Source organism: Danio rerio, chromosome 4 (genome assembly GCF_052040795.2).
Source record: "Danio rerio strain M-AB ecotype USA chromosome 4, GRCz13ab, whole genome shotgun sequence".
In the NCBI taxonomy this organism is placed as follows: Eukaryota; Metazoa; Chordata; class Actinopteri; order Cypriniformes; family Danionidae; genus Danio; species Danio rerio.
In genome coordinates this window covers 1,548,098-1,574,515 of record NC_141024.2, presented here as the reverse complement: position 1 = coordinate 1,574,515, position 26,418 = coordinate 1,548,098, and the positions used below count along the sequence as shown (strand labels likewise).

Sequence of the window (26,418 nt, the reverse complement as noted above, 5' to 3'; positions counted from 1 at the left end):
GTGACTTGTTCCTCTTTAGTTAATTACACTATACTTGCATTTTACACACACACACTAACACACACACACACACACACACACTGCTGTGGCACCTTAATGAGGTGCTAGCATGCAAAAATGTTGATTAATTAAGACCGAGACACAGAGGTCATAATGTCTTGAGGTTTCTTGTGTTTCTGTCCCCTTTTTTCATGATTTTGACTAATTTAAAACTGGATCAAGCAGCAGCCTGAGTCTGAGCATCATTTACATACACATAGTCAGAGTAACCAGGACAGAAAGAAGTTTCATCTTGACATTTTCAGACCTAATTAAAAGAGAAAACGCAGTGATCCAAGAGAGGTCAGCAACTTATTACAATCACATCCAGGCGGCGTGTTTGTTTTCCTGTTGCTTTCTATCAATGACTTCACTGCCAGTTTTGTCTTTGAGCTATATATACATTACTGGTCAGAAGTTTAGTGTAATTAACAGTTGTTTATGTTTTCTGAGTTTATATATTTCAAATCTGACTCTATTATTAAAATTTCCAAGTTTACATAATGCAATTTTTGACTTTGTAATGGCATTTTAGAGTTATATTGACTTTATATCTTGCAAGTCTGATGTTTATTTAAAATTAGGTGAACGTCTTGCACTTTTTGACTTGTTATTGGCGTTTCAGAGTTTACATCTTTATTTCTCAGAGTTCTGAGTCTACATCTTGCAAATCTGACATTTTTCCTAATTTTTGATTTAATTTTTTTTACAGTTCATGAGAATTCTGAGTTTCTATCTTGCAAATTTGGCTTTTTTTTCTTATTAGAAATCTAAGTTTCCATTTTTCAATTTTTTATTAGCATTTCAGAGTTTACATCTTTATTCTTACATATATTGAGTTTATATCTTGCAAATCTGGCTTTTTATTTCATATCTAAGTTTGCATAGTGCATTTTTTAACCTTTTTTATTGGCATTTCAGAGTTTTCTTTATTTCTTAGAATTTATGTCTTGAAAACCAATTTTTCCCTGCTTTCTCTTCTATACATTTTTTATTATTTAATTTGTATGCAGTTTGTTATGAAAGTTTATATCTTATGAGTTTACATCTTAGAGTTTAGACAGTTCTTTTCTGTCAATGTTATCCTATTCTTGTCATTCTGCATCAATTCACAAAGATTAATTATTCAGTGCCTCCAGGTCTTAGATTATTGATCAAATGTAATATCCCAATAGAGAAAATGAATGTATTTTTGACTGCCAGAGCATACTGTTGTGCTCTATAGTTGAATGAATCCTCTTAAGCTCACCTTGCCAACCCTCTTAACCTCATTATACGTGTTATTATTTTGTAAATGTGCCATCCTGAGCACATCATTCAGCTCTCATTTACCAAACGCTCATTTTTCCCCATTGACAAACACAGAAGCGTTCCTCCTCCTCCTCTGCTCTCTAAAAGGAGAATCTGACGTTCGGCCTTTTCTTCAACATTCACGTCATGCACCGATATATACACACACACTAAATTTAGATGCTTAAGCAAGCAGTGAGCTCAATTGCAAAGAATCATCCATATTTAAACCAACACACTCACAAGCACGTTTATATTTACCTGTATATTTGCTCTCATTTTACATCATTTATAATCTATTTACTGCTGTGAAAACTGCTTTCATGCATATTTTACTGGCATAATGTCACATGCACATGATTATTACGGTGCTAATTAGTGCTGTTAGTATCTCTATTGCTCAGTTTGTTGGTAACAAAAATGCATATACAGTATAGTTGAAGACTATATTATTCTCCCTCTTTTGAAATTGTAATTATTTGAATATATTTCCTAAGTGATTTTAAACAGAGCAATTTTTTGACAGTATTTCCTATAAAACAATTTCTTCTACAAAAGCTTCTTTTAGTTTAGTTGTAATAAAAGCATTTACAATTATGGTTAATAGTATTAGCAATATATATTAGCAATATAAAAAAAATGAATATTTATATATATATTTAAGAAAAATATATATATTGAGTATATGAATTATTGAGTATATGAATTATTGTATTATTTTTCATTGGCTACAGGATTTTTTCCCCCCCAATGATTAACCAAATTAACCCAGTTAATGGCACTTTAAGCTGAATACTAGTATTATTTAAAAATAATGAGTATACGTAATATGTACTGTCAGCAATGCAAAAAATAAAATAGTTATTAGAAGTTAGTTATAAAAAACATTGTTTAATGTTTAAATCTGCTAAATAGCACTTGTATGTTTCTGTTTTTAAGTTAATTATATATATATATATATATATATATATATATATATATATATATGTATGAGCAATATCACACGAGTAGCAGTACGATATGGCTGTATATCGGCACTAGAGAGAGGTGTGCTTTGGCACGAGGCCGCAAGCCGAGTGCCTTAGTTCCCTAGTGCCCTCACCAGTGAAGATATACAGCCATATCGCACTGCTACGAGTGTGATATTGCGTTTATACAACAGTTCGACGGCATAATTGTGTATATAAAAATAAAATCAAACACGAAGAGTCTCAAAAACCCTTTTGTATGAGGAACTACTTTCTTCCGCGTTGGATTCAAATCATAAGCTGACAGTTAAACAGCTGAGCAAGAATCTTTTACACTAGATCTGTAGTGTCTGCTTTCTGCTGGCTGTATGTGGGTGGAGTAATATACAAAGGGTAAAGAGGCTGTACGAGTGCTGATATTACTTAAATATACCACGGCTATCAGCCAATCAGATTCGAGAACCAGACAGAACTGTTGTGTATCTATCTATCTATCTATCTATCTATCTATCTATCTATCTATCTATCTATATATATATATATATATATATATATATATATATATATATATATATATATATATATATATATATATATATATTCATTGTTCACTGTATTATTGATTCACAAAACAGCACTTTGAAATGTTTGGATAATTTCACATGCGGGTGAATAATCTTGACCTAAATTTTTGATTAAAATAAATGTTTGCCTTCAAATGTACTTTGTATTCACTTTACAATGTTAACACCTTACAATAAGGTTGTATTAGCTAATGTCAGGTAATGTATTTGCCAACATGAACAAACAATAATTCACAATAATTATTATTTCAAAGTAGCTTTTTAAGAGGTGCACATTATTGGATTGCAAATGAAGTCAGAGAAGTTGAGGTTATTAGTTACTAACAACTTTAACTAATGACTAGGGCCAGATGGAATCTGCGGACAATTTTTTGCTATTTCTGTGCAGAATTGTTTTTGAAATTGGTGGATTTATGCGGAATGATTTTGGGAGAATCATATCTAAAACATTAATATATTAAATGAAAATAAATAACTTTTTAACTTTTATTTAATGTTTACAATGCAAATCCATTATGGATTTAAATATTTATTTACTTGTTTACATTAATGAAAACTGTATTGTTCATTATTAATGCATGTTAGTAAATATGTTAACTAATGAAACCTTACTGTAAAGTGTGACCAGTTGTTTAACTTGCCGAATTAACCAAATTGATCATCTTTAGTCTAGTGAGCTCAATGAGATGTTTTCTATTGAACTGAAGTCTTTATGCACATTTAACTCTCTGTCCGCTTCTGATTGACAGCTGTCTGAATTTTGCGCACAGGCTGCAGGTGTTCCCTAAACGCCAGTGTGTGTAAAGTGACCTATGGGTGTGTGTGTGTGTGTGTGTCTGTGTGTGTGTGTGTTTTGTAGTACTATGTGTCCTGCAGCATTTCCATCAGGCCAGCAATGGGAGGAACATGTCACTACAAGCTACTCAATCTACTCCTGTCACAGAAATCAATACTGCCTCACACACAAACACACACACACACACACACACACACGTCCAGGAGAACATCTCAGTTGTTCTACAGACACTCTAAGATATAAAGACGTCTACAGAAAAACAACACAAACAGTAAAAACATCCTGAAAAAAAGTAAATCTTGACCCACTAGGCGCACACACACACACACACACACACACAAACAAAGACAGAAGTTCTGGCATATAACGCACATGTTCAAAGCTGAATATCTGACTTCAGCATTGTTCTTCAGATAAACAAGTATGTTCACTGAGTATGTTTCTGACATATCTGCAAACATATTTTGGTATTGCTTTAGAAGAGTCAGAAACTTACATACAGCACCTTTAAACAAGACTAGAATGAGGGCTATAGTTAAAAACATTTTAGAATCATGTTTATTTAGTTTTTGACTTTACCTTTGCAGACATGCACTCAAAAATGGGCATAACCGCAAATAGGTTAAAACACAAGCACAAGACCTCACCATTTTCACTGAATCGTGCTTTTGTCGTCCTCACAGAACTGCCATTGTTGTGTAAATCACTTCGGAAATGAATTAAAAGTTTTCCAAGTGTGTCATGATACACTTGAGTTTTTCCTCTGCAGTGTAATGTGTGTGTGGACGGATTCATCCATTATGAATGTCTAGAAGCAACACTGTCACCTGGACTGAGAAACTCAAACAGCGTCAGTCTGGAGTGTGTGTGAGGATGTGTGTGTGCACAATGACAGTCTTTCCTCCTTCAGGAAAAACATCCTATCTCACTTTTACAAGAAGCTGATTTTGCCCTGTTAATAAGAGGTTTTTATGACATGCACATTTTACAATATCCCCGCAGTTAACAAGGACATTTGTGCTTCTCTGTGCATGTGTGTGTGTGTGTGTGTGACTGTAAACCAGTGATGTGCGAGTTTGACATTGTGAAGGGCAGAGTGAGAATTGGGTAACATCCAGTTTGGAATATTCAATCTCTTTGGGTTTATTAAACACAAACACTCATATATGCGTCTCTCTGCTGCTTCGGCTCGCAAACATGTCATGAAAGATGCATAATGTGCACATCTGTTGTCAGAGATCTATTATTGCTTTCACTAATATTTGCTATCGCTATTCTACCAAAGCTGTTTTGTGTAATAATATTTCAGGCAATACTTTATAAATAAGATAAAAATAATTGCATAATTCTGCATAATTATTGGCCATTAGTATTTATTTATTACATGTATTTTAATATTGTGTCATAAAGGTAAACAAATAAACTTAATAGTGATCATTTAAAATCAGTGTTATTTTTTAAGATTTATTTTTTACCTTTATTAAGAGGATAGGACAGTATTTTAGACAGGAAATGAAGTGGGAGAGAGAGAGGGGGTAGGGATGGGAAATGTCCTCGAGCCGGGATTCAAACTCGGGACGCCCTGAAGTGCTTCTGCACCATATGTCAGCGCGCTAACCACTAGGATATTGCGATGACAACCAGTATTATTTTAATAACACTGAAACTAATTTGGTTTGTAGTTAATAATTTCAATGATTTTGTTTTGTGTCGCCTCATAGCGAGAAGGTCGCTGGTTCAAGTCCCGGCTGGGCCAATTGGCATTTCTGTGTGGAGTTTGCATGTTCGGAGGTTTCCTCCACAGTCCAAACACATGCGCTATAGGGAAATTGGATAAACTAATTTCGCTGTAGTGAATGTACATGATTGAGTGTGTGTATGGATGTTTCCCAGTACTGGGTTTCAGCTGGAAGGGCTTCCGCTGTTTAAAACATTCCACTGTGGCGACCCCTGATAAATAAGTCAAAGAAGAATAAATGAACAAATGAATGTAATTTAAGTTTATATTTACACCGTGTCTCCAAGCAAAATTAATTCTGTCAGAATTTCTTTAATTAAACTTTAATTATATTTTTGTAATAAGATGGCAAATATATGAAATTATATGATATGTATATGTTTTCCACCTCACATGACTTTATATCACCACTTTACCTTGTTAAACAATGATATTGACAGAACGCTTCAATTTTATTACTTGCAAACTAAATTAGCACACAGAAATAAAGCAACGTTTACATATCGGAGCCATTAATTGCCAGACTCATGTGCAATCTGTCGGACAGTGCGATGGGTGCGTGATGCGTCTTCATTGGTCAGTATGGACCACGACCACTCCCCGCCACACAACATACTGATCCAGTGCGATCAATTTTTGCCACTAAATAATCCAATCCACCTTTGGCCAGGGTGTCCGCGGGGTCTTAAAAAGTCTTAAAATGTAAATCATTTTAGATGGGCCTTAATTTTCCTTTGTTTATGTGAAGCTACCCAATCGATTCAGCACATATGCAATCACCAACAACACATTTCAATAAACGTTTATCATAACTCAATACTGTAATATTGTAAAGCTGTTGTGCATACATTTAGTTTACTAAATAGTTGTGTTGAAAAATCTTGTATGTATAAAACTACTGTCCGCTTATTTTGACATGCTATTTTAAAAATGTGGCTAGGAAATAACTCATTATAATTACTCTTTTGATAGGAAAAGTAGAAAAAAATTATGCTGCGCCAGTAAAAATACTTAACAAGTAGCCCTATAAAAATCCGAAATGTCATTCTTCGTGGTCTTAAAAAGGTCTTGAAAAGTCTTAAATTTGGTTGAAACCTGTAGAAACCCTGTTTGTCCAGTTTTTAGTAAGAAATTCACAAAGAAAACTTAAAGCACTAGCCTTTCAGTTCTCGCAAACCTGATCAAACTCTCATCTTCATTCGAAGGTCTTCTTTTTGTATCACATATTATTGCTTATTTTGTCTTGGAAACATTGCATAAATATCCACATTAGTTTAGACCCAGGGCTGCTCAACCCTGCTCCTGGAGATCAGGTCCTAATCAATTGGTTCAGGTGTGTTTGATCAGGGTTGGAGCTGAACTTGGAAGGTTGCTCTCCAGGAACAGGGTTGAGCAGCCCAGGTTTAGACTTTTTTTCTGCTTTTCATTTTAAATGTAGTTCAACGTGTGTAGTTTTGTCAATTTTATATATATTTTTGAATTTTTATTATTTAATGTGTTCTTTTTTCTTTTTTAGTTTTCGTTTTAGCATTTTAGCGATAATTAAACTAAAATAAGCCGTTTTACCTTAAGAATAAATTTGTTTAAAGTAATTCAGTGTTTTTTTTTTATGTTAATGACTCTAGCACTCTTCAGAATTAATTTCAATTCTGCATTTCAGGTATCGGACTCTTAACATCAGCATAAGAGGATTTCTACACTCTTGAAAGGTAAGCAATAGTAATATCAGCCTGGTTCATTTATATAAACTAATTACTACAGTTTTCAATTAACGGGTAAAAAAAGAAATGATCTGGTTCTCAATTACTTGTCGCTAATGTCCACTGTGGCATATTTCATTCCCTAACATGTTTTAATAAAGCCACATGTAGGCACATACTGCTGTTTATTAAGTTTTCCCATAATTAAGATATACTAATTAGTCTGTTATGTGTGTTGCAATCCATGTGTCCCAGTTCAGTTTTATACTTCCACCTTAATTGAGATTAATGTTTACACAGCACATAATGTCCTTCCTGTCACAGTCTGGGTTTCCCCTGCATGTTGAATATGACTGTGACAGATATTCATGAGGTCTTGGATGTGTTGCCTGGATTACAGTTTTGGAGCTGAATAGCCCAGACAGATGGTTTTTAGCTCATTTAGTATGAGATGTGTCTGAAACGGACAGTCAGGAATCGTGTGTATTGACTTATTAAACAGAGGAGTCATTTATTGATTCAATACAACCAATTCATGAACAAATCACTTTGGGGAACCAGATCATAGTGCATTCAAAACTTGCAACCTGAAGAATATGATTTAAAGAATCTATATTTAAAATTATTTCATAAAAACCATATAGTATATGATCAGCAACTGCCATTTTTATAATGACATCAAGGCATTTAGTGCATTTGCATTAATAAAAAATTTGAAATTAATAAACTTATTGCTAAAAATATGAGAAATTTTCCATGTACACGTGAATTATGCAAAACAAAATTGTATAATTAGATGATATAAAATATACACATTTGTGTTTAGTTGATTACAATTCAATGTAAATTAAGTATATATTTCCTTTCTTGGAAATATATAAAAAAGAATCTAAAAATTATCCATGTTTACCCCACTGAAATGAATGTATTCAAAAAACAATAAACAATTTAATAAATCAGTCACATTTTTTTTCTTCATATAAAATTATCAAAAACAAATCTGTCTATCTATCTTATCTTTTAATTTGTAATTTTATTTATTTATAGTTAATTAATTTTTTTAAATCGTTAAATTTTTTGGTTTATTTTTTTTGTTTTATTATTTTTATTTATTTTTTGTTCGTTTAATATTTTTTAATTTTTGTGTAATTTATTTTTTACTTTTTTATTAAATTTATTTTTTGTTTGTTTAATTTTTTATTTAACTTTTTGTTTGTTTAATTTTAAAAAATTTTGTAGATTTTTTTATTTAACTTTGTTTATGTTTTGTTTGTTTAATTTTATTTGTTTAGTTAAATTTTTTGTTTAATCTTTAATTTTTTGTTTAATTTTTTTATTGAACTGTTTTATTTTTTGTTTGTTTAATTTTCTATTTTTTTGTTTATTTTTTATTTAACTGTGTTTATTTTTTGTTTGTTTAATTTTTAATTGTTTTGGTAAGTTTTTGTTTGATCATTAATTTTTGTTTATTTTTTATTGAACTGTTTATTTTATGTTTGTTTAATTTTCTTTTTTTGTTTAATTTTTTAAACTTTGTTTTATTTATTTTTTATTTGTTTAATTTTAATTTGTTTGTTAATTTTTTTTATTTAAATTTATTTAACTTTTGTTAGTTTATTATTATTTTTCATTTGTTTATTTTATTTGTAATTTTTATTTTTGTTGTTTTATTTTCTTACTAAAACTGCATTTAAGGTTTCCTGGTTAAAGCATTGCTGAGTGTGTTATAAGATCTGTCTAAAAAAGATTGAATAATTCAGTGGCATACCACTTGTGTAGTATAAGATGTCTTGGTAAATCTGAGTGCAATTTCTCAGGCTTGTTGAGAATTATCATAATCCTGTAAATAGCAAAGCTCTCCATTTCAATGCCACATAGCAGAACCAGCCGAGATATTGAAGTGATCTCATTAGTGATTTTTTTTCCTTCCTATTGAAACGCGTCAACCAGGAATGTGTTGAGAAATGTTGCATGATTTTCTTCAGTGTTTTGGCGAAGGTGTGGAATGTGATATGGGGAATGCAGGGCTCTTGTTAATGTCAGCGCTGAAGTGTTTTTACTGGAGCTGAAACATGCGGTTGGCTGAACTCTTGCAGCCGCGGGACATTAAAGGGACGCCGCTCTGCTGTTTTCTTTCAGGTAGTGGTGCTGTTTTGTGTAAACATGGTTTCAAAGCGCCTTGCAATTCGAAGCTTTGGTGGAGAAGGAACGTTCTAGGTTCAATGCAACTTTCGGTCATGCTCGTTTCCACAGAAAATGATTTCTAAAAACAAAGAATTTCTTCACAGCCGTCTCGTCACTAAAAGGATCATTTAGACAATTTTCAAATAACACAATTACTGTAAGTGCTTAAAACAAAATAGACTTTTTGCTTTTAAACTAAACTCATCTAAATGCATTTCATCTGTGTTTTCCGTAAAACTGAGTGACAAGTCGAAGTCATTTTCTGTGGTAATCAACTTTCCTTTTTGAACCCGTAAATGAAGTTGCATGAAAGAGCTGTGGTAAGTTCTGCAGTTCTTGCATGTAATGCGGGTAAATCTTCCTTTTCACAGAGCTCAACGTGGCTGTTTGGATAAATCTGGATGGGATATTAAAGCGCAGTTTAAAATTCTGTACATTAATCTCTCTTTCAGCGCTGATGTAAGCAACCCGCGCTGTGGGGATAAATATAATCTAATAACGCAGTGGCTTTTGCAGTCATTCAAATGAAACCAATTAAAAAGCCTGCGTCTGCGCAGATTGTGGAGTGTGTGAGCTTTCCCGGAGTGTGAGTTTACACAAGGTTTACATGCGAGCGCTCCCATCTAACAGATCACAAGCGTCTGTTTCTCTTTTAGTCTCTCTTTGGGACTGGGAGATTTAGGATTCGTTTAGGAAGATGTTTGAACCTTGAATGAATGGCTGTAAATGATCTGATGCATGCACAAATACAATGGAAACGCGTCAGCCACACTGTAAAAATATCCGTTAATTAGCAGTTTTCTGTATTTTATGAAATTTTTTATAGATTTTTCTCTGTTTATTTCTGCTTCTGAATTCCATTATTGGATCTTGATCTTCCTTCTAACTACTTTTAACCTTGAAGTTTCCCAAAGTGACTTTTATGAAGATGTATAATAGTTTGCAGTGATATATTGTTTAGGTTGGTGTTGTATATTACTCTACAAATATCCTGTAATACACTGCCAGCACATTTTATCTTATTCTACAGACTTATTTCTCTCTATATTATTATTTCTTATACATTAAATTATATTAAACTATTAAAATGTCAATTAAAGACATTAGACTGTAGAGTTGAATCCATCAAAAGTCAGAGCAGAGATAAAAAATCCCATAATGCAATTCACAACCGAATTAACGGTAAATTTACAGATTTTCTTTTACGTTGCAGTGCAAAAATTACTATTAAATTAATTAAAATGTATGTTGTGCAGAAGAGGTGTATTAAATTAGGCATAGCTCTTAGTAAGGGAATAATACTTTGCTTTTATAACCTTCAAATTTCACAATTAAATATATATATATGTTTGCTTTCAAGAGACATGACAAAGTAATACATTTTGTGTTTTGAGTGTGCAACATACATATAAAGTGTATAGAAATAAATCTGTAAAATAACAAAACATGTAAGGGCACCATTGCAGGCTATATGCCTTTTAAACTAATGAAATGCTAAAAATGATACTATAATTAATCATATGAATTAAGTATTAGTCAGTTTTGTTAATTATTTCATCACCAAAAGTCAACCCAGGCTCATTCTGAAAATCTACCCCTATATACATTTCTGAGGAGTGCGAAAACTGTCCCAGAAGGTAAATTTTTGTTTTAGTTTTTGTTTCAATAACTCAAAGGCAGATGTGTATGTTTTTTAAGATCTCACCGATCGACTGACCCACCCTCCTCCTTTCCTAAACCCAACCAATAGTGTTGTCAAAAGCAATCCAGAAAAAAAAGCCCTCGCCTGATAACCACATGTTCGAATTTTGCCACATTCTCACCCTGTTATTTACTTGTTTATTTTTATTTTTGGCTTCTGTTTTTGTCTTACCCGCTTTCTGGGTATTCACCAGACTCAAACTCCTTTCTGCGTCTCAGGACCGCTGACATACATGGCGATCCAATGGACAAGCTGATAACAGCCGAAAAGCCGTCCATACGGAGGTAATCGGTACCTCACATACGTACCTCTGGCTACATAATTCATGATCTCCAGAAATGTAAATAGGGCTGCCTTTTCAGTATGAGCCTATGTTGACAGAAGTTGTTGCCAAACAGAAACACCAGTGGATCACATGCAGTCAACTTTTAATTAACATAATTGTTTTAGCAGTGTATGTTTAGGTGTCAGAATGTTTTGTACAAAGTCATATATTTTGATTTCTTCCTTATATCTTGCACACTTTTGGGACTAAGCGTGCATATATTTATTTCAGCATGATAAAACAATCACTTTTTAATCTCTTTAAATCTCAGAATTGAAAAATAGTTTACAGGTTTTGAATGCATTATGAAAGTGAAACACAGCAATCTCAGTTTGCTCTGTTTTTGTCCTAATAAATTGTCATTAAAACTGTCAGTGCTCTATTTCTCATGTGACATCACACTTAATTTCCAATCTCATTAGTTCAATAGAATTTTCAAGTTCAATCCAGACCAATAACTCGCTGCATTTACTCCTAAAAGAAAGCTTTTTTGTGCATTTGTTTTTAGAAACTAATAAATTCTTTCATGAATGGATGGTTTTTCCATCCCTGCTTTTACTCAGAAGGGAGGCTTTGTCAGCTTTAGCTCACTTTCGAGTCTATATTCGTCCCCGAGGTACAACAAAGTCAACACAAACATGTGAGCATAATGGTTTGTGTTGCTTAGATTAATGTTAATACAGACCGCGTCCTGTGAGAAACTTTATATTGTCTCGAACCCTCAGAGGTATTTAAGTGTGTTTGTGTGTGTTGATATTTGCACGAGTCCCCTAGAGAGCGCGTGCCGTGTGCATGCTGACAGACGTTCAATGCTTTTGTAAATCCCCAACCAAACCTCAGATCGTGCCGTGCGTCACAATTATATGTTCATTCTTAGACGCTTCTGTCTATGTAAATAAATAAGTAAATAAACGCTAAACCTGAATGATTTTCCTGACATTTGTTCGGGTCTTTAAAATCTAAGTTTGTCCATGAATGCAATTAAAATGCAATCAATGTTGTTTGATTTGTGAACACATTCTTATGAACTAAATCTTTCAGTCTGATTCAGTTTAGTGATTCAGTTTAATCACTGGGTATGGTTACATGGATAACAATATTCAGATTTTAATATGATTAAGACAACACTCTGATTAAGAGTCGACCATCTAAACAGAGATTTTTGATTACCTTAATCCGATTAAAGTCATAATCATAATAAATTGAAAATTTAATTAAGACGTAGAGTATTTTAGCTCTTAGTTTTTTAAAGAAAATTTCTGAGGAGAATATATGGCCCAATAAAAGGCAATAATCAATGGAGGATACGTCACAACATTGCAGCCTTGTATAAGGAAATTGATATAGTTAAATATATCAGACTTGCCAAGCTAAAGTGGGCAGGACACGTCATACGTATGGATGAAAATGCCATTCCAAAAAAAATCTTCAGCACTGACCCGGTAGGCAAAAGAAAAGTAGGAAGGCCTAAACCAAGATGTCGAGACTGCATTAGCAGTGACGCCAATGTTTTAGAAATAAGGAATTGGTGGGCAGTTGCCCAGGACAGAGAACATTGGCAGAAGTTACTTGAGGCAGCCAGGATCCAGTAATGGATTGTCGCGCTAAGGATGATGATGATGATGGTAGAGTATTTTAGTGGCAATATTAAAGTGCAGTACAGATATGCAAACACCGCAATCAAACTACTACCGCTTTGATTACTTTTTGCTTTTAAAAAAACGATGGTGTGCGCAGGACTTGAAATTGCTTGGGTATTCTCCTGGTGCTGCAATATATATTTTAATATGAATATAATTTCACAAAATGCGTTAAGTAACTGGAAATAATAAATTTACATTGATTGGGATGATTTTGTAGGGAAGTACATCTGCATAAAATATTTTGACACAGATAAAAACAACAGAACATAGATAAAAATGAAATAAACAGTGGTTTTTGGTAGAGTCTAACTATGTCAAGGGACAAAAATTCAATTAACAAATCTAAAATAACACTAAATAGTCTTTATTTTTAAAATAATTAATAATTAATCTTTGTTAAATTGGCAAACTTATAATTTTAATAAATCAAAACTTAAGGATTTCTTGTTCCCAAATAGATTAAATTGGCTTCAGATCTTACAGTCACAGGCTTTAAAAACACATCCAAGTATTAATCTTTTACGCTATTAGATGAATCTACAAATTACGTGTACTGAACTTTTTTGGTTAATTATAATCCCAGCTTGACAGTGCAGAATGGTGAATGATGACATGATGACATTTATCGAACTACAGTTGAAGTCACATTATTAGCTTTCTTGTGACTTTACTTTCTAAATTATTTCCTAAATGATGCTTAACAGAGCAGGAATTTTTCACAGTATTTGCACTAATATTTTTTCTTCTGGAAAGAGTCTTATTTGTTTTGTTTTGGTTAGAATAAAAGTCGTTTTAAAAAAAAAATGTAAGCCATTTTAAGGTCAATATAATTAGTCGCCTTAAGCTATATTAATTTTGAATATACTACAGAACAAACCACTGTTGTAAATGTCACTTTAGGCTGAATACTAGTATCTTAAACAATATCTAGTCAAATATTATGTGCTGTAATCATGGCAAAGAGAAAATAAATCAGTTATTAGAAATGAGTTATTAAAACTATTATGTTTACAAATGTGTTTGTAAAAAAATCTTTCCATTATAAAGAAATTGGGGGGGGGGGGGGGGGGGGGGGGACTCTACAGAAGGGCCAATAATTCAGACTTCAACTGTATGTACTATAACATTTAAAACGAGATCATGAAAGGAACATTCAAAAAGCAGCTCATGTAAACACCTTAATCATATTATTGTCCTATTCAGATTAAGGCTAATAATTAGATTACTGCTATCCATGTAAACCTAGTCACTGAATCCGAACTAAGGAGTTATTAGAGGAACCATTACATTCCTCGTTTCCTATCCCTGGTCTTTATATTTCTCACGCAGATACAGAAACAGCCCGTTTTATCACTCAATTAAAGCTGCCCTCGTTGACTTTCCACTCGAGCAGCGGCTCTTATGGTGGGGTGAAAAAGTCGCTCGACGCCCGGAATAATTGAATTGAAATATTCTCATCCTTAACCCACTCAAATGAAAGAATAGTCACTTCAGAGGTCATTTCGTTTTCCCCTACCTGACGTGGATATAATAACTAGTGGTTCTTCAAACCGCGTCAGAGTTTAAAAGAGCCGTATTCTGCACATTACAATGCTTGTACTGCTCTATTAGTTTGATGCTTTGTGGCCTGGAATTCAATGCAATGCAAATCCTCTTAAAGAAAAGCTTCAAAAAGAGGGGTTTTGCATTCATGCCATCTGGAGAACCTTTTTTACTTTTCTGAAGAGCCATCAGTTTTTTTAAATAATTTTTTTTCTTAAAGGGATAGTACACCCCTAAATAACATTGACATAATTTACTCACACTTGGTATTGGTAGCATGTTTGTTTGTTACAATTTATGCTATTAACCACCTGCCTGCTATTAAGATATTAACCATTCATTAGTAGTTATAATTCATTTCCTTCGGCTTAGTCCCTTTATTCACCAGAGGAATGAACCGTCAACTTATCCAGCATATGTTTTAAACAGCGGATGCCCTTCCAGCTGCAACCCAGTACTGGGAAACACACATACTCATTCACTATGGCCAATTTAGTTAATCAATTCCCCTAAACCGCATGTGTTTGGAATGTGAGGGAAACCGGAACACCCAGAGGAAACCCATGCCAACACGGGGAGAACATGCAAACTAGAGGAGCCGCAGGACCCGACCAGATTTCTGGAAATAAATTTCTGTATAAAGCGTGGGAACGGTCAGTAACTGGTTTAATTTTGGACGGGAGCGGGCCGTCTAGCAATATTGCTCCTGACTCCCGAGCATGCAAGTGGGTGTGTTTGTGCGCGCGCGCTCGCGAATGAGAAGTGTGTGTGCGTGCACGCGCGAGAATGAGGGAGAGAGCTTTGTCTGTGTGTGTGTGTTTATACAGACAGCTTGTTATAGACTGTCAGGAGTCTTTGTATAGCTGGGTGGTTTTCGGTTTTGTTTTCCCCCCGCTCTTTAGCGGGATCAGGCGCGGCGAGTAGAAAACGGGCGGGTCAGGCAGCTGGACAACAAATGCTGAATATAAGCGAGAGCGGTCGGGTTCGGGCTAAAAATTGGCGGGAGCGGGATTCAAAATTTAGTCCGGCGCAGATCTCTAATGCAAACTCCTCACAGAATCGCCAACTGACCCAGCTCAGGCTCGAACCAATGATCCTCTTGCTGTGAGGCGACAGTGCTAATTTATGATGCAGTCCTATTCTTACCCAAAACCTAAACCCAATGTCTGCCATACTAGCTATTAATAAGCAGCTGATTAGTAGTTTATTAAGCTTGTAGTGTTGATGTCTTAATACCGTGAATTGTGACTTAAAGTGTTGCACTTTATTCAAACTGTTAGAGGTACTTCTGTCAAACCAAAAAATAGGATATGTCGATCAATGTTGGAAACCTGCAACCATTTACTTCTATATTATTTCTTTTTCCTACTATGTAAGTCAATGGTTGCAGGTTTTCAGCTTTCTTCAAAATATCTTCTTCAGCGTTCAACAGTAGAAAGAAACTCAGATATGTTTAGAAAAACTTGAGGGTGGGGTGGCGCAGTGGGTAGCGCTGTTGCCTCACATCAAGAAGTGCGTAAATGAGTGTATGGGTGTTTCCCAGTGATGGGTTGCAGTTGGAAGGGCATCCGCTGTGTAAAACATATACTGAAATAGTTGTCGGTTCATTCCGCTGTGGCGACCCCAGATTATTAAAGGGACTAAGCTGAAAAAAAATGAATGAATGAACTTAAGGGTGAATAAGTATTGAGTAAATAGATTTTTGGCTTAACTATTCCTTTAATGGAGGGCTCAACTTTCTTTTGCAAAGTTTACTAGCCCCCTATATAGAGTTCATTCGTGAATAACACTGAAATTGTTTTATAAACTGTTAATAACACTGTCTTATATTATATTATATTGTGTTATATTATTATATTGTTCAATTATTTTATATATTGTTTTATCAAATTTTGTTGCATTTTGACATTATTGTTAATCAGCAATGCCTAAACTCATTCATTCATTCGGCTTAGTCCCTTTATTAATCCGGGGAATGAACCACCAACTTATCTTGCACGTTTTTATACAGCAGATGCCTTTCCAGCCGCAACCTATCTCTGGGAAACATCCAGACACACATTAATTCACACACACTACAGACAATTCAGCTTACCCAATTCACCTGTACCGCATGTGTTTAGACTGTGGGGGAAACCGGAGCACCCGGAGGAAACCCACACGAACGCAGGGAGAACATGCAAACTCCACACAGAAACGCCAACTGAACCATCCGAGGCTCGAATCAGCGACCTTCTTGTTGTGAGGCGACAGCATTACCTACTGCCCCACTGTGTCGCCGCAATGCTTAAACTGTATGGCAATTTTATCTTTAGACAAGTTTTTTTTTTTTTTTTAATTCACTTGATACGGTTTTAGTTTCATTTTATAGTCTTGAAATAATGTTTTTCCTGTAAATCACTGTGGTTTATTTCCTTATTCTCTTTAGAATGTATCTAAGCCTTTAATTGTCACGTATAACTTTATTTACATAACATAAATAGTCCATACTTTTAATTAAGCTCACAAAACTAAAGGAATTTGTTTTAATAAAGCATTTATCATAGTGATTATCTTTATGCCTGAAAATAAGAAGTATTTAAATATATTAAATTATTAATTTACATACTCAAATTGTATCATCTTAAAATGCACCAACTATTAAATAACAGCTTTGTAAATAATGCAATACTTAAACTTAGTTATAAAAAGTATCATTAGCAAAGTATGAATCATATATGAACATCATATATGCTCTCATAAGTCAGGAATACAGGATTTGTAGCTGTATTTATAATGTAAACTGTGCAATGTATTAATGTAGAGTTAATGATTAATTGAAGAATAATAATCTGCTAATTAATAAATGATTCAAAGTGTGCATTTATTATAAAGTGTTACCATTTATTGCTAAAAGCATGTTCTCCTCAACATTGACAATATTAATGTTCTGATTGGACTAGGCAGCGATTTTTGTATTCTCAATGTTGCTAAATATCATATATCATAGTAAATATTAAGTAATATAATTATAGTATTTATTTTTTTGTATTATAAAAGATAAGAGGTTTTTTTGTTACCTTATTTTTGCCATTATTTCATTATGTCACCCAAGCAGCTTGCTACGAAAGCCATTGTCTTGTTTTCAGCACAGGAACATTTGCGGGTTAATGAGGTGACTTTGGGCTTCGTTAGCATTTTCCATGTCACAACAGTGGCGCAATATTTAATGTAAGGCATCACCATGGAAACATCTGCTCTGGGCCAGGTTATGGGATGTGCTTTAATGGTAAAAATGCAGCACTGGTAACCAGAAGGTTGATGGTTTGACCCCTGTGAGGGGCAAATATGAACAACATTCACTGCACCCCTGAGCAAGACCCTTAACCCCAGTAAGAACCGTCATTGCACACTCTAGGGCCAATATCATGTGCAGTTTCACAATGCTATTGCCTGGACGTGTGGTGATAAATAGAGATTAAAATTTTTTGACTTGACTATGACAGCGATTTAGACATATATTAGTCTCAATGATAGCCTAAAGTCCTTGACATCTGTCCATGACGGATGCTTCTTCATACTTGACCTGGGTGGATGAGTGTTAAAGAGGTTCTTCTCTAAAATCCAATTTAGTTACTGATTTTGTGTCCTTGATGTCAAGAGAGAGGTTTGAGAGCTTGAGAAGATTATTACTTGCGAACTGAACATGAACAAGTATTTTTCCCACAAGGATTTTTTTGGTTAAAAGTGTCATAATCCATGAACCATACTTACAAGCTATGAAGAGAATCACAAGATGTGATATATTTTAAAGCAAAGTTGTATATGAAAATCTAAACCTCAGTCCCATGCTACAGTGCTAAAGGTGTAGCAAACTAAACAATGACAGAAATGTAAATGTTAAAAATTGAAGTCGGTAAAGTGGATCATTTGATTTGCCGGTAAAGTTTTTTACTACACAATTTCTCCAGATGATTTAAAAAAATAATAATTTCAGCAAAAATATCAGTAACACTTTAGTTTAGGTCATAATTAACGGTATTAACAAACCATTAACTAACATTACTAGCTTAATTAACTACTAATTAACTGTTAATTAATAGTTGGTAAGGTAGAAGTTGTGCTTAGGTTTTAGGTAGGATTAGGGATGTAGAATAAGATCATGCTTTATAACCACTAAAGAACAATTTATATCTTAATAATAGGCAGGTAATAAGCCAGAAGTTAATAGCAAATACATTATATATATATATATATATATATATATATATATATATATATATAGTTTACCAATCTCAGAGCTAACAACAAAATTTAACAGCTATTATACTAAACAAATCTATTTACCAATGAATATTTGGGCTCATTGTGAAAACGTACCCTGTAATACATTTTTGGAGATCACAAATTTTCTAGCCAAAGCTTTGTATGGCTGCATTTCGTCTATGAAACGAACAATACAGGGTGGAATAACGCTGCCAACGGCTTATGTTTCTTTTCGTGCTATCGCTGATCTTTGTGTGAACAACTTTTCCACTGATGCCGGTTTGTTTAGTAACTCGCCGCATTCATTGGTGGTCTTGAGATACAGAGGAGTTGACCATGATGACGATGAGGTTGTAGTTCAGTGAAGAACGATCGTTCAGTCAGTCAGTCAGTCGACAGCGGCCTCTGGTGGATTTACGTGAGAACAGCAGGCGTGAATGGCATTTTCGAGTGAAATTTAAGATCTGAAAAGTGTACACAACGGCTTCAGGTGGATTCGCGAAAACAAAATGTGCAAATAAACGTAGCTCCTGGGACGTATTTGGCACTCTTCAAAAATGTATACAGGGGTATGTATTAATAATGAGCCAGGGTTGGAATATTCTGCTAAAACTTCATGTTTACTTCATTGGGAAAGTGATTTTTAATAGCTGTTAAATTCAGTTGTTAGCTCTGAGGTTGGTAAACTATTACACATACTTTTGATGAACTTCAAAATCATGTTTAATTGCAGAATTCATGCAGAAAAGCTTTACCAGTTTATCACATGACTAACTTTACCAGCAATTTTAAACAGTGTTATATTTCTTGGTTATTTAATTCGCTACTCCTAATGTATTATTGCATGTATGACTAAAGTTCTGATTTGTTTTTGTTTTTTTGATATTTTATCTTGTGATTTGATTCATAGCTGTTTTGTTTGGTTCATTGATTATGACACTTTAACCAAGGCTTTAAAAACAAGATCTTTTTGGGAAAAATACTTTGAAAAACTTATAAATTGGGTGGGCACTAGTACACTCTATATTGTTAAATGTTTTGTGAACACAAATACGCTTAAATACCTCTGAGGGTTCTAGACAATATGAGTTTCTCAAAGGACGCGGTCTGTATTAACATTAATCTAAGCAACACAAACCATTATGCTCACATGTTTGTTTAAGGTTTGTTGTACCTCGGGGACGAATAAAGTGAGCTTAGTCTGACACAGTAGATTTTGGTATAACCGTTTTAAATATTAATATATCTTATTTTTTATTTTATTTCAGTGATTTAAAACCTGAATTTTCAGTTCCTAACTTTTATAAGTGCATCTGTATTTGTTTGTCTGTTGATCTGAAAAGGAGCTGTTTGTTTTGGTTTGAGCAAAGGAGCATTTCGTCGTGCTAACCTCTGGTTAACCCACATTTTCTGTCCCCGCGTCTATCTGGGATCTTCCCTGCTGCGGAAAGTCTTGCAGAAGAAAATTAAATTTTAAAGGGCTGCTCCCTGCAAATCTTTCATTGTTGATTTAATTATGTCTCACAGAGCAATCCCTCGACCCCGACCTCGCCCTCGCTCTCTCACACACGCATACACACTTACACACACACACACGCTAAGCCACTGAAGACTGTTGGCTGACAATACTGACACTCTCATCCTAGTTCTTCACTATTGCCAACGATCTGTTAAAGGCCTCATGTCATGGGAAAACAGATTTCCAACAAGGGCTTTATTGTTCTATGAAAATATTACATAACTTCAGTGCTCAAAATGTCTTTTCCAGATTGAAATGAGCATTTGTTCAAACACAATCTCAACCTAAAAGTTTGGTATAATCTTACAAATCTTTACTTAAGATTGATGATGCTGATTTGTTGCTCAAGACATTTCATAATGTTATTAGGGTTGGAAAACAATTCTCTTCTTAATATTTGTCAAACAAGTTCTAATATATATTGTTATCCATCTATAATATTTTTAACCATTTCTCAGTGAATATAGTCAAGAATTTGTGCTGCATTTCAACAAAACAGTTTGACATCTCCTTCATTTTAGTCAAAGTTTTTCTTTGGTACTGACTAATCTAATATATACAGTAAATACAGCATTTAGTTGAAATTAAAATCTTTAATAACATAAAATACTTTGTCTCATTGGATAAATAAAATACACGCCTATTGAATTATTATTTATTTATCTTTATATGTTATCACAAAAAAAAAATAAGCAGGACAGGTGTTTTCAACATTGATAATAATGTAAGGTAATGTTATTTCGGTGAAAACCTGCTTAATCAAAACTTTTTAAAAACCTCAATCAATACTGGAGTTACCTTTGCACGCTGGAGAAAGAATGAAACAATGGCTGAAGGATTTCTCTTAGACGGGTAATGTTTTGTTTTAAGTGAAGTTTATTCATAAACTAATTTCGAGAGGAGCACGTGATTATGATTGAACACGGCTGGTTCTGCATTAGCATGCCTGATCCACCAATCAGGCCATTCCTAACCACTATAAAGAGCCAGGGTTTTCTCACTACAGTCATCTTCGATTTGAAGAATCCCCCCTTCCACCCCTACCTTTTCACCTTTCCCTCCATAGGGCAGCACGGTGGCTCAGTGACTAGCACTGTCGCCTCACAGCAAGAACGTCACCGGTTCTAGTTCCTTAACAGGCCGGTGGTCGTTTCTGTGTGTAGTTTGCATGTTCTTCCCGTGCTTGCGTGGGTTTTCCCCGGGTTCTCCGGTTTCCTCCCACATTCCAAAAACATGTACAACAAGTTAATCGTTAAATCTAAATTTCAATACAGGTAATCTAATAATGCAGCATATCTTTTAATAGCCTTCAATCTTAATCTTTAGCTATTATAAAAAGGGGAGTTGTCGAGATCAACCTGAGCTCGAGGCTCCCCTCTCTACCTCCAAACGGGAGGGAGCCCAGGGCTCAAGAACCTTCGAGCTCAGGGCTCTCTCCCGGGACAGCATGCCAAACTTGCTTATAATCAATCATCAGCTAAGTGTGAACTCTTGAAAACTATTTTAGCTTCATGCAAAGCTGATGTAACGTTAGATGTTGTTGTTACAAAGGGTTATATCTTCACAGAAGTGTTGTTCAGCCACTAAAATCTTCCGATAAAAGATTGATAACACTATCTTCAGTTTCATAAGGGACCTTTTACAGCATCGATAACGTAGATTTTAATTAGTTTAACAACAAAACACAAGTAAACACCACTATTCCGCCTAATCTCTCCATATATTGTTTACCATGCAACTCTAAATATTCACTCTGAAATCGCTTGTCATTTTGGCTTGCTCACCGCCAGACAAGCACTAGTCGCTTTTAACACATGAGAGAGGGTTCTTTTGCTGTGCTCGTGTTTAAGGAGGTGTGGCTCTAGACAGCAGGGGAGACTGTGATTCAGAGATCTATGCTAAGCTGTTAGCATTGTGAAAGATCACCTACTGCAGCTTTACTGCAAACTTGGTGAGCTGAAGGACTTTTTTATACAACATGAAGCAACATATCATGTTAACAGTAAACCGTATCAAGTTCCAATGTTGTATGTGTAATATAGTTTATCGAGTCCCGAAGTTCCTGATGTGTCAGTAAACATTCAAACAGACCAACTTCACATGTCTTAGTTAAAATAATAGTAAATTAATTATACACAGCACAAATGCAAGTGCAAAATATGATGACTTAATATTGTCTTGCATTTCAGCACCTTTGTCTAGATTCCAGTTTTGCTCGCTTTAGACATTCATCGCTCGCCTCATGTGCATCCTGGAGGAACAGGTATGCTTTTCCCTTCACTTTAAAGATATTAGAATATTTTCAAATCAAAGGAACTATTTGTCTTGAGAACATACTTCAAGCATTTAAGCAGATCAAAAGGTTTTTTTGGAGTGTGTCCAAACGCTGTCATATGTTTTTGGAGCACTAACGAGATTCTGATGTGAGGCCACATTATCCTGAAATTAAAAGTCAACGCACGAGCCCTCGCACTAACAGCCGGAAGAGATGACAGATTAAAGCTGCCGTCTGACATCTCCGATTATTGCGCTGAACTATTTGGGGAATTCATTGTGTTTTTGGATGGGTTGGATGGTTCACAGTTCGCTCTGTGTTGGGGTCTGCTTATAAATGAGACCCTGCGACCTGACACGACCCACATTAACTAATATCAGAAGGCTTGCACGCTGCCTTTTTTGGCTGGTGATATACTTTGTAATTGAACACAGATGTTTATAGCCATGCATGCATCATTTCATGCATCGCTCGGATACTGCATTTGATGAGCTAATGCATTATTAACACTGCCATAAATGCTGCTACAGTGAGTATTTGCATAAACATTTTGGTTACACTGTACAATAACATTTGATTTGTAAACATCAGTTAAATGAATTAGTGTGCAATATATCGAGCAATGAATAACATTACTTCTCTGCTAGTGACTTTCACAAAGATTAATGCATGCATTCAAAAATAAAATGCTTATTGTTCATTTACATCAGCTAATATTAACTAATGAGACTTATTGTAAAGCATTTCAGTTTTCTGGTGCAAAAGTTTTTAAATGCATCTTGCTGAGCAAGTTAAAATGATCCAGACTGTACCTGAATAATCTGTTTAACACATTTGCACTGTTCTTGCCAAGCACTCGTGTTGTGTACTTCTGTGCTTTGAGCCTTAATTTCCTGCCTTAAATGCATGGCTTATTGGTGCAAGATGAATAAAACATTAAATGTTTATAGTAATAACTTACTATTTTCTTTAATTTAAAACCTGAACTTGACTGAGTCCAAGAATTATGCAAAAACTGAGCATTTTAACTGCCCTGAAATGCAACAGCAAAACGATTAGCACCTCTTTTATCCATTAGTCCTCTTTTTATTTCTCCGCTCTCGGAAAGTGTAGCAGCCCATTAAACATTATGGTAAAACTTAAATTTGCCACACGTGGAGGACACACTTCTGTCAGCTTTTGATAAGTTTTGCCTATTGTCATAAAACTATTATGATTTCCTTGCATCTTACTTAGAACAACAATACCAAGCAGGGTTCAACGCTAAGGATTTTTTTCTACTGGCCCGACTGGATGAGTGGTTCAGATTTTTACTTGCCCTACCAATATTGTCACTGGCCCCACCAAAAAAGTTAATAGCTATTTTTTTTTTTGCCACAAATAAAAAAAAATGTCAAAATGTTTCTAAATCTAGAATTTAAATATTTTAAAAATGTTAAAGTGTTTTGCAAACAAAAGTAGCAAAATGTGCAGGTATTTTATTGCGAAACAAGCGATGACTGAGCTGCCAAACTAACGGCAAACTGTACAAAACATCACTTCATTTTTTTTAGTCATGGTGTACCCTCGTAAATGTCTGCTTCCAAGACATTAGAGACAAATGTTTTCCTTCAGCATCATCACTTGATGTTGCCGCAGGGTTCAACGCTAAGGATTTTTTGTACTGGTCTGATCGGGCCAGTGGTTCAGATTTTTACCTGCCCTGCCAAAATTTTCAATGACCCCACCAAAAAAAAAGGAACTTAATAGCTATATTTTAGCCGCATATTTAAAATAATGTGTCAAAAATAAAGTTTGTGAATCTACAATTTTAATACTTAAAAAAATTTATTAAAGTGTTATGCAAGCAAAAAGAGTAGTATGGAAAATGTGGAGGTGTTTTATTACAGTTCGAAATTATTTAATAAAAGGTGGGCTGACTAGTCAAACTGACGGCAAACTGTGCAAAACATCACTTCATTTTTTTTGTCACGTTGTTCACATGTAAATGTCTGCTTCCAAGACATTAGAAACAGACATTTTCTTTTAGCCTTATATTTTGATATTGCCGCCATGTTGCTGTTTCTTCCCTGTTCTGGTTGTTACCAGGTTATGGAAAAAAATTGCATGCTCAAAACATCAAATCAGATAAGAGGAACCTTAAAGAAATATGGTGTTTACTACATCACAGACAAGGTAGTGTTTAAAGACTTAAAAGCACAAACTTAAAATGCACGCAAGTGACAAATAGTCGCAGACAAATTAAATGTTAGTGACAAGGCAGTACTGTCTTAATCGGGCCAGTAATGATCCTGTCTACTGTCCCAAGCGTCTCTCACGCTGGCCCTGGGCCACCGGGCAGTCCTTATTGTTGAGCCCTGTGCCGCCATGTTGCTGTCTCTTAGCTGTACTGGTTGTTATGGAAAAAAAAATAACATGCTCACAACATCCAATCAGATAAGAGGAACCGAGAAGGTAGCATTTGAAAAAACACAAACGGTTTCTCTATTCTGACTGTATTTGCACGCAATTGACAAATAGTCACAGGCAAATTAAATTTTAGTGACAGGGCATCAGTGGCCTGATCGGGCCAGTAACGATCCTATGTGCTGTCCCGAGCATCTCACAAGCTGGCCCCGGGCCATCAGGCAGTCCTTATTGTTGAGCCCTGCCAAGTATGCTACATTTCCCTGAACATCCTGTCCACTATTTAAATGTGGTAATACCATGGCAAAAAAGCATAGTAGCAATGAATATTTACTGTTTCTAATATTTGATAATAATTTCTTACATTTATGTAGAGCTTTTCTGGACACTATTTACACACGCTTTACACATTTTTAGTCGGAATCTCCACACCACACACCAGCTGATTAGTGGAGAGGAGAGCTAATTATATGGGTTAGGAGGCCATGATGGACAGAGGCCAGTGGGCAGTTTTTTTGGCCAGAATGCCGAGGTTATACCCCTACTGTTTTTTAAAGGACATTCTGGGATTTTAAACAACCACAGAGTCAGTAATTCAATGGATTATTGGGAGGCCATGATTAGTAGGGGCCAATGAAGTGCATCCCTACACACACAGTCGTTTACGTTTAATGTCTAACTGAGCAGTATAGAGGGCAACGCAGTAGGTAGTGCTGTCGCCTCACAGAAGGAAGGTTGCTGGATCAAGCCTCGGTTGGGTCAGTTGGCGTTTCTGTGTGGAGTTTGCATGTTCTCCATGCGTTCGCGTGGGTTTTCTTCCCACAGTCCAGAGACATGCGGTACAGGTGAATTGGGCAGCCTAAATTGTCCGTAGTGTATGAGTGCGAGTGAGTGTGTATTGACCATCCCCCAGAGATGGGTTGCAGCTGAAAGGGCATCCGCTGCGTAAAACAAGTGCTGGATGAGTTGGGGGTTCATTCAGCTGTGGCGACACCGGATTAATAAAGGGACTAAACCGAAAAGAAAATTGATGAATGAATGAATATACTGGGGCGTTAGGACACTCACAGACCACAGATTGAGTGCCCTCTGCTCACTAACACCACTTCCATCAGCGACCTAGCTTTCCCATGTGGTCTCCCATCCAGGTACTGACCGGGGGCAGCCCTGCTTAGCTTCAGTGGGCGACCATGTGAGAGTTGCAGGGAGCTAGCTGCCGGCATATTTATATTATATAGTAGCTGATATAAATAATTGAATTTTGTCACACTTTAAGTTACAATTGTCACTGTTAATAAATCATTAACTTTTTTGCCTTAATAAAGGCTTAGTGTGTTGGTTATTAAGTGGGTTTAGGAATTAGGGATGTAGAATAAGATCATGCAAAATACTTAATACAAGTAACTCAGACCATATCCTATTAATAGGCAGGTAATGAACCACTAGTTAATACTGAGAATTG

The 26,418-nt window shown here is 35.1% G+C and overlaps 3 protein-coding genes across 7 annotated transcripts in view; 2 read left to right on the top strand and 1 right to left on the bottom strand.

The window, feature by feature from the left end:
• LOC147844582 (uncharacterized) overlaps positions 1 to 7,124 on the top strand; it is a 70,091-nt gene extending 62,967 nt beyond the window's left edge. The window contains exon 10 of the mRNA XM_088649924.1: positions 7,076 to 7,124. The gene's annotated coding sequence lies outside the window, so the exon portion shown is untranslated. The remainder of the gene's footprint in view (positions 1 to 7,075) is intronic.
• Positions 1 to 26,418, bottom strand: part of chrm2a (cholinergic receptor, muscarinic 2a) — a 140,913-nt gene that overhangs the window by 69,349 nt on the left and 45,146 nt on the right. The gene's annotated exons all lie outside the window — the stretch shown is intronic.
• The window catches only part of LOC147844582 (uncharacterized), a 128,214-nt gene continuing 110,783 nt past the window's right edge, over positions 8,988 to 26,418 (top strand). For 2 of the 3 annotated variants that reach the window (XR_015482339.2, XR_015942138.1), the window contains exon 1: positions 8,990 to 9,254. The gene's annotated coding sequence lies outside the window, so the exon portion shown is untranslated. Of the gene's footprint in view, positions 9,255 to 26,418 lie in introns of all 3 variants that reach the window. The other variant, XR_015482338.2, reaches the window with a different exon arrangement.